The following is a 9,890-nucleotide window of genomic DNA, read 5'->3' as shown; positions in this document are numbered from 1 at the left end:
ATCTCTTCTGTAGGAGCTCACTTTTCCCCAGCCTTCCCCAGTATGAAGGCCCAAGGCAGACAAGCAGGTCATAAAAAATAAAACGAAAATACAAAACATATAAGGTTACAAGATAGCCACAGAGAGAGCTATCAGATAAGAGAGGGGAAAATCTGCAAACATGTTGGAGTTAAAAGACCTGTAGGTTAGAGTCTTAATTTTAAATTTTAAAGATTAAGCAAAGAAGATTTTGAAAATTTTAAAGAAAGGAATCAGCACAATTAGAATCAAGTGGCTCAGAACCTGCAGGAATTAAACATATGCATAAAAAGAAATCTAAATGTATGGGATGAGAAGAAAAATAGACACAATTCACAAGAGAATTTAATATTCTAGGACTGAAGATAAGTCCCAAAATGAAGTTCAGTGCAGAAAAGAGAAGGACAATGTGAAGACAGGGATTGACACAGACGCTAGGCCCAAAATAAATCTAATTAGTTCCCAGACGGAGCAGAGAGAGAGACTAAGGAGGGCGGTGTTGGTTTCTGAAGAGATGTTGGTTGAGCCAATGTGGGACACCAATACACAAAATCAGGAACCCTAGTGAGGCCCATATGGACCAATAAAGTGCCATCAGGAGCGAAATGCATCATACAGAAACTGCAAAACTCCAGGACAAAAAGAAAGCATGAAGCAAAGCTCGGAGATGTAAAGGCAACGCTGGACGTACGAGGGGACGGCAGAGCTGCACTAACTGCAAATCCAAAGGATCCAGAAAAAGCAAGTGGTGAGATTTTGAGGCTATCAGACTTCCACAGCAGAGACATAATACTGGCTGTGGGAAAGGGGCGAAAACAAAAATTTAATAGGTTTTGTATTACTGTCCCTGGGTTCTGTGTGCCAGAAGTCCTAGTCAATTCTCTGCCAGTCTTATCGTATAGAGATAGGTCTCCTCATTTTTACAAGACAGAAAACTGAAATTGAAAGACATAAATTTTTCAAGCTCATGAAGTCAGTAGACGGTGAAGCTAGGTTTCATGCCCATGTCTTTTTGCCTTCAGAACTTGTGGGGTTATTGGTAATGTGGGTAGAAGGCCTAAGAGAAAGAAAGCAAATGAAAACAAAAATTCTCAGAGGCATCTTTTATGAATCTCTAACAGAGTCCTGGGAAGGAGAGCTTTGGAAAGTTAACACTGGCCTGTGTGAAATTAATAAAAGCACTCGACTTACTAGCAAATTTGACATTCTAGTTTTCTGGTCTATGAATGTCCATGAAGGCCAGGGCATGTGTTATTTTGTATTTAGTGAACATAGTCAGTAGTAGCACTATCTTGTTTATTCATTCTTTAATTCCACAGATATACACCCCAGCTCCTAGCTGGTCAAGAACCATAGGGCTTGCTAAAGATACAGGTCCCAATCTGCTTTCACAGACTTGCAATCAACCTGGGGTCAGGGGTAACGAACCAGGGAATTATCATGCAACATACTGAGTGCTAGGCAGAGAAAAGGTGGTGCTAACAAAAACATGTAGGAAGCAGGTAGCTTTTTGCGGTGTGGGGTGTGGGATAGTGTGGTCAGAGAAGGGTTGAAATCTAAGGACAATGTAACAATGAAATGCACTGAGCACACCCTTGAGCTGCAAAGCATAAGGCTGCTCTGGAGGGCGAAGAACCAGTATGACCTGAAGGAACAGAATGTGGTTCCATACTCTATTCAGGTGCTCAGTCACACCTGGTGGAAAGGGAACTGGCCTTCTGGAGGCTGTTGACATAAAAGGCCAAGAAATCTTTAGTGCTGAGACTGAACCCAAAGGAAGAGGCAGATGACTGAGAAGTTTTAGCTGGTCGTGTGCTTTGGTGGTGATGGGCTGGTGCTTTTTCTGAATATGCTCTGGTATGTGCTCCCTGCGTGACAGATGTTTGGGGGGTATTCGTACTCCCACAATCCTCAAGAGGGCCAGTGCGGCAGGGCACTCGGGGCAGGGGTGAGGAGTCCCTTTGCTGCTAACCTGGAGGGAGGGGGAGTCCAGAGGGCAGACATGGAGCCATGCCTCCAGCAATCTCCAAGTGGTCAGCAGGAAGGAATGTGCTCTGGGTGCTTCTGTAAAATCTTACATGAAGTCCAGATATCTCAGCAACTTTTTTTGGGATGAACTCCGTTAGAGGGCAGGAAGGAGATTTACATAGCAATCTAAGTTAACAACCTCATTTAAGCACCAGGGAGACATTTTCAACCTTGAGGTACAAGAGGAAACAGAATGGGTGGGCCTGAAATGAAAACAGAAAAGGCTGTTTTCTCAGTGACTCAGCCCCATTAGAATGGGGCTTCTTAATCCACAAGACACAGCCTGGGGAGAGAATCATTCTCCCCTCTTTGCACCAGAGCTGGACTGGAGTGGGGGAGCAAGATCCCAGCCCACATCTTCACTCTCTACAACTTCGAGGTGTGGAGTAGAAGCTGTGCCCGTTACGGGATGTGAGGAGGACTGAGCAGGTGGACTGGCTACTGTTAGTCCAGTTTTAGACAAGGCAATAGTAGGGTGCCAAGGTTAAGACACTTGTTGACGATCTCCGCTGGAAGTGTGACAGAATTGGGATTTGAACCCAGGCCACCTGGCTACAGAGTCAAGTTCTTCACCCCCAGTACTAGGTTGTGATAAAGAAGGTAAGTTCTAGACTCAGACACGGAAGTGGATCCCAGCTCCACCCCACCAGCTGGCCTGGGAGCTCCTGGGGAAGGATCTGCGGACTGAGCGAGGATTGCATCTGATTTGCTCATCTCTGCACACAGTGCTCCCACGGCGTGGGTAAATATTTGTTGAATGAGTAAAACTGCATGTCTCATTCCATACATAACATGTGCTCTCTCATTCAGACTAGAATTCTCTTCTCCGTACAAGTCAATAGGATGTATCAGCCGGAGATGTTTTGTTTTGGAGGATGAGAGAGCATGATCTCTCACCGATTCCTTGGGATTAAGAGAATATGACATGCCAACTTCAGGTGAGCAAACAGATCAAGATCAAGGTAAGGGAGCCTTCCAAGCTCACACTGTCATCAAGGCCTAGGGAGGCAAAGAGCATATGCTAAAGAGGAAGGAAGAGAGAGAGGCAGAAACAGAGGTACCAACTACAACCAGCTCATCTTAGATGCAAAAATTACTACCACCAGGAAAAGTTATCTTAATTCCCCCACACAGGTAAATTGTGTGCCGTTAAAACAAAATTCAAGTGTTAACTCACTTCCAGAATGGGGGCGGTGGTGGCCCCATAATGTTCGCTGTGCCCAGGGAGATCTAATCCTGCCCAGGTTAGCACCAGCCTTTGCATGCAATCCGCTTCTCCTGGCCTGCAGGTGTTACCTTTCCTCCCTTTTGCACGTAGGTATTGTGTCAGGGCCTGACGTGAGCTGACGGAATCACTGGAGGAGGAGGGGGGAGGAATGTGACGATGGATTCTGGCCCATTGTTCTTTTTGTTGATGCCCAGAGAAGCCACATGTGACCCAAGAACTGGAGCATTAGTCATGTTCTTTGCCTGTCACACGTCCTCTCTCCTTTCTTCCTCTTGCGTCTACCTTCCCTCTTTCCCTTACTTCTGACTCCAACAAACAGGTCTGACTGCGTCTCAGCCCCGGCACAGGAAGGGTGTGAACTGATGGCTCTGAGTGACTGGGTCAGGCCTGTTCAAGCAGCCACAGCCATGGTGTTCTGCTTCTCTTGAAGGGCTTTATTTTTCCTCCTTTCTTTTCTAATCCCCTCCTCTTTCAGGGGTTGTGGGTGGGTGGGAGAGGCAAAAAAGAGGACATTTTGGTCAGAGGCTGGTCATCCATCTGCTAGTGGTTCTAGGAGTGGGGGTTGTCATGGAATCTCCTCCTCCAACAACGAGTGGGCCAGTCCAGGAGGAAGCCTGTGCCACCCTCAGCCAACTCTCCCCCAAACGCTACTGACTAGCTTTACTTACAAAAATCTGTGATCATAGATAAGTGGTTCCAGTCCTGATTTTGTGGAATCTGAAATGCACCCAGTTTGAAAGGGGACACCCACAACCCCCTTTAAAAAAAAATTTAAATCTAAAAATATAAAATGCGCACAGGTTTTTAGAAGGAGCCTTAAGCTACATTCTCTTCTGTCACCTTGAACGGGCCTGGGAGAACAGGCTACTGACCTTTGTACAGAAAGGTTTTGTTTTGCAACCCTAAGTATGTTATGAGGATAAGGATTGCTTCATTTGCTTTTCCACTTCTCCAGGGACAGGCAGAGAACACACTCGGGGTACTGATGAGCATCAGTTCATGAATTGCATTTGGGTGGATGAAGCAATGTCAGGCAGTCATGGTGAGCTGAGGGGACCATCTCACCCTCCGCAAGCACACTTCAGAACCCTCTGTCCTGAGCAGTGAGGACACAAAGGCGAAGCAGGTCAGTTCTAGTTGGAGCAGAGTTAGAGTAGCCACAGAAACTTCAGGGACAAGTTGATCTGTGAATGAGACTCGGAAGATGAGTGCTGGCACGGGGATGGTGTTGACAGGCATTTCGAGCAGAGAACGCTGGGCAAGCAGAGGTTTGCAACCACATAAGGAGTCATGGAATTGAGAGCAGTTCAGTGTGTGCATGTGTGTGTGTTTGGGGCGTGGGGGTTGGAAGCATAGGAGAGGGGCTACAAGAGGTGAGGCTGAACGGCATGAGAGATGAACTACTAGAGGTCTTCACAGAGCGCAGACTTTATCTGGGAGCCATGAGAGCCAGCGATGGCTCTGAAGCAAAGGAGTAACACGGTGTGCATTTCTATGATACTGTTCAGGCACCTGTATGAAGAACTGACCGAAAATACAGGTTTCAAGGTACAGAGGACCCGACTGCAATTGTCCAAGTGACAGGTCATGAGGCCTGATCAAACAATGGGACACTGGTGATCAGCAGGGCCAGTGGAACAATGACAACTGTTGAGAAGGGGAGTTCACAAGGGTGATGAATGATGTGTTGGGTGAGGGAAAAGGGGGGCAGTTCTTTCCGTTGGCGCTCATGCAGTTGAGTGGGCGGTTGGGTGGAGTGCTGACCTTAAGTGGAAAATATAAGAGAAGGAGCAGGCCGTGGGGGACAGGGAGAGAAGTCTCTCCGGTAAGTGTCGAGTCAGTGGTAGTAGAGAACCACTCAAGTGGGGAAGTCTGATGAATGGATGGACTCCAGGCTGGGGCTGGAAAGAATGTTAAAGTTAGGTTAGGATCTGGATTACTGTCACTACTGTGTAAGTGGTAATGATTTCGGGGTCCACTGGGTCACCAGGGAGCACTATCAGAGAGAAGGCAGGGCGCTGGGCCCGGCAAAGACAGACCTCTGTATTGCTCTTTGGAAGATCTGAAAAGTCACTACGGGAGTCAAAGGCAAAATGTTCCTGTTTCATTTCCGAAGTGCTCAGTGAGTTTCTTCTTTTCCCCAGCTAAGAAATACTGAGTCACCTCCTGGTCTAATCCCTTTTTAAGTCTCAGCTCAAATGCTCATTTCCTCCGGAGCACTGGATGTGACAGCCTGGGGTACCACATTTAGTTGTTGTACTACTTAGTATGACATTTTGCTCTATAATGGGCAGTTTTCTTTGTATTAGTTTCCATGTCCGTCTCAGATATTCTAAGTTGGCAAGGACTTGTAGTTCCTCTCCTTGCCCCAGTGCTGGCTCATCGCAGAGAGTCACTGGCTTCTGGAGTGCTAACTGTGGTGTGGTAGTGTGTTTGGGAGAGACTGCCGTCTGTCCCCCTAGAGAAGACACTGCTGAGAAATAATCTTGACTGTACTTTCTATTATATTGCTGATAAGAAAAGTGACCTGATTTCAGCCCCAGAATCTATTAAAATCAGTGTTTAGTAAATCGTGCCCTGGAAGAGATGTGTCGATGTCCTTTCTTAACTGGCATGACAGCCTTGGCCAGGCTGGGCACCTTATCCCTGAGATCTTAGTTATCATAGCAAGTAGATGGAGAATATTCTTCTGTCCTGCTTTCTAAGATGGTTTTCTTCACCTACTCTTTTTTAATGCACGGTTGAGTACTTTTCTGGCACTTACTATATCTTGTTATCTGCTTTCTTAGTTCCATCAGGGCAGGAACAGTGCCTACTTCTTCACCACTGTAACTCTTGTACATCTCAGAATACCTGACACAAACAAAAAATACAGTATTTTTTCTAAAAGTTTGAATGGAAGCTATTGTGGAGATCAAGAAACCATAGTGTTCTCTCAGTTCATTCATTCATTCACTCAACAAGCATATGCTGAAGACCTGATATGAGATATCCTTGTAATTCAGTAGCTGGTTGAATAAAAAGTGAGCATATCCTTGTCACTAATATTGAGTATAAATGAAGTATAATGGAAATGTAGTGGAGGGAATGACAGATAGTTTGGAGAATGAAGTTCTTTAATGGTGCTATTTGAGCTACTTCTTGAATGGTGAGCACATTCACAAGGTAGCAAAAGAGAAGGCATTTTAGACAGAGGGAAGCTCAAATGTATTAGTAAAAGAATGTACCCAGCAAGACTACAGAAATGGATTATTGCCCAGAAAGACTAGTGCTGGGAACTGGATTTGGAGGGGCAGAGTGGTTCTTGGTAAGGCAAGGGTGGGCTTTCAGCAAGAAACAAAAGCATTTCAAAGAGTCTCGGGAGCTCACTGTAAATAGATCTGAGTTTTAGAACTAGAATTATGACAGGAGAAAAGAACAGAACTGGGGGCCGAGAGACTTAGGGTGATGGTATTTGAATCATTCAGGAACAAATGATGAGGACCTGGGCTTGGGTCCTGCTGCTCAAGGAGGAAAGTGCTTCAGCCACCGGCCAGGCGACCTTGGCATCTTGACCTAGCTGAGCTCATTTTCCTTTTTGCTAAACGAGAATTGTAACTAATATCTCTGCTGCCTTTCAGCATGATGACTCCTTATGTGAATTAAAGTTTTCATTGGTTGTAAATGTATCTAGTTTCCCAAACACAAAGAGGCGATGCCATCTATATCTACTTATCATTGATAGACAGATGCATCGATAGATAGCCATTTATAGAATGGATTGTGAAACAGAAGAGCAGACTCAAATTCCAGATCTAGTAGTGGTATGACCCTGTCAATTATCTGCATATGATGCCTCAGTTGTAAAATGGGGGTCAGAGTAGCACTCACAAAAAGCTAAGAAGATCAAATGAGACATTAGAGCTCAAGTATTTAGTGGAGGGATTGGTACATTACAAGTTTCCAGTGAGTGGTTATCACTTATCATCATCATCACCTTTATCATCTTCCTGCCAATGATGGCATTAAACACCAGAAAAAAGAGACCTAATACATTACTGATAAGTAATGGAATGAATGCAGTAAATGACAATAACTGTTCAGGTAAATTCTTACAAATGAATCTCTACTCATTTTTCCTTGGTTATTTGAATAAAATTTTTGTTAAGTCTAGGAAAGCAGGCAAGCAACAACGAAATTCCCAGTACAAATCGTCACCTTCACTTATTTAGAAAACTTTATCTGGAGTTACCGGGTGACTAAATCAGAGTACTGTATGACAGAATTGCCTGGTTCTGGAACATTTTTCCAATTTTTTTTCTGTTTTCAAAAATCTATCATAATTATGGTTATGAATTTCTATTTGTCATTATTTTTTGCATAGTCTCCCATTGAAAGATTTCTGGCAAACTTCTTGAGTTTCATATATGTGTGTGGGTAGAACAGACTGGCAATTTCCAGGTGACAGAAATGCTTAAGTTAGGACGAGTTACTATTGTTGTCAAGGCTGGTTTTTTCTGTCTTACTCTTTTAGAAACACATTATGCTACATCTTCCATTACTATGCTCTCCTCCATTTTATGTTTCTCCATTTGGGGAGGATTTCAGAATGGAGATAATGATGGACTGCCACATAAAACTCTCCTGTCAATTGCCAATGACATCACCTGTGTCTGTAAGACAGGAAGGGAGGTGGATGTTAACATGCACTCTGTCTGGAAAGATGCAACTTTGGCTCAGGTCTAGACACACAAGTGCTTCAGAGCTTAAAGTGGAATCAACAGTTCAGCAACATTAATGGCTACAACTGCATTGTCTCTAAGGTAGGATGATGTTGCTAGCTTGAATCTAGTAGAAGCTGCTAGAAAAAACAAAAACAAAAAACCTGTACAGTACTGAGGGAATGAGAATCTGGTACTTACTGTTGTTGGCTTTTTAACTCTCTCATGCATTTCAGAGGTCCCCAGGTGTCTATGGTCTCCAGGTTCCCTTCTACTTAATAGTCTTTTGAGTTTTGAAAACCTACCAAAGATATTCTTATTTTAGTTCTTCATATTTTAAAAATAGCTTTTGGCACCTAAATGTTTTTGTGGCAACATTTAACTTTAAAGGCTTTGGAAACCAGATTATTGAACACAAGATAAAGTCTTACGTTATTCTGCAGGAACGGGAGCTAGTCATTTCAGTTTTTCAAGGCAGCGTGACTTCATCTGCCAAGTGCAAATTAACAAAAAAAGGAAGAAAAAACAACAACAACAACAAAAAAACACAACCCTCCTGTCTACTAGGAAATAAATGTTGCCAAGATTGTATCCACTTCTGTGACATGTATTGATGGCTTGGAGGAAGTTGGGGTCATCCGAGTACTCGCTCAGTCATGACTGTTTTCCCAGAAATGAGGGAAGTGGGGACGCTCGCAGCATAGTTCCCCATGGCTGTTCTGTGGAAAGAGCTTTAAAGAGGCAGCCAGCTGGCAGCCAGGGTGTGTGCTAGGGATGGGGTGGTGACATGACCAGGAGGGGAGGGTGGGAGGGGGCGACGAGGAGCGGCGGGCAGAGAAAGGGGCCATCATGAGGGAGGGAAGGGCTCTCCTGGAGTACGCTGGGGTGACTGATGTGCTGCACACTGCTCAGGGCGGGAACCCGGGCCTGCTTTCACACGGGAGGGCTGGACAGCTCTGCACACTCTCCTGGCCTCTCACAACACTGCCAGAATGATCTTCCTACCAAGAGGACCAGACCTTGCCAATTCCTTATGTAAAGGAACATCCCAGTGTGATGCCCACTGCTGGCCCGCAGCAGGATGGGCAATGCCGGCCATCCCACCCTCCCCTCCCCTCCTGGGCCCAGTTGGCTTCGTGCCTTGTTTGGACAGTGACGACAAAAGGCTTTTTTACTTTTTTGAGCGGCTGAAAAAACATTTTTTTTAGTTATATCTTTATGGTGCCAAAGAACGTATATGTTGTGTACCCAAAGAGGAAAGGAACAAAGGGATGAATTGCTATTTCACAACAGGAAGCGTATTAGACACGACAAAAGTTGGACAGTTTTAGTATCAAGTAGTTTAAGAGCTGATCTTCCTATGCCTATTCGATAATTATTATACCAGTACATTTTGGTGTGGCCCAACAGGACATAAGGCAAAACCCTTCCTCACATAAATATATGTATGGAGGTAATATTGGTTTGATTTTATAGATCCAGATTCTCCTCTTTACAAATATGTGCCAGCATACCACAGCCATGCCCAAAACCCTGTCCCCTCCTCCTTCCTTTGTTCCCAACTCCTCTCTTCTGGTAACTTCAATTAAAAAAAAAAAATTTAAAGAATAATATTTCAATGACAACGCCCATAAATAGTGTTCTGTGAAGCCATGGAACTCATTCATTTTCACATTAACTACAGCCCCTTTTTTGTAGAATTGAGGTGAAGCCTGGTGATTTTATAGTCTTAATTTTTTTTAAGATTTATTTATTTATACATACAGAACTGGGGTACAGGCCGAGATACGGGGGTGAGAAGATTCAGAGTGGGGAGCAGAACAAGCAGATGGACTGAAATGCACTGCTGAGGGGAGCAGCGGGTAGGTCAGGTCTGACACGCCATATGGGTCACCTCCCTGGCCGGGGATCAAACT

The sequence above is a fragment of the Condylura cristata genome, unplaced genomic scaffold (assembly GCF_000260355.1).
Source record: "Condylura cristata isolate star-nosed mole 26May11 unplaced genomic scaffold, ConCri1.0 scaffold00021, whole genome shotgun sequence".
In the NCBI taxonomy this organism is placed as follows: Eukaryota; Metazoa; Chordata; class Mammalia; order Eulipotyphla; family Talpidae; genus Condylura; species Condylura cristata.
This window is presented reverse-complemented; position numbering follows the sequence as displayed.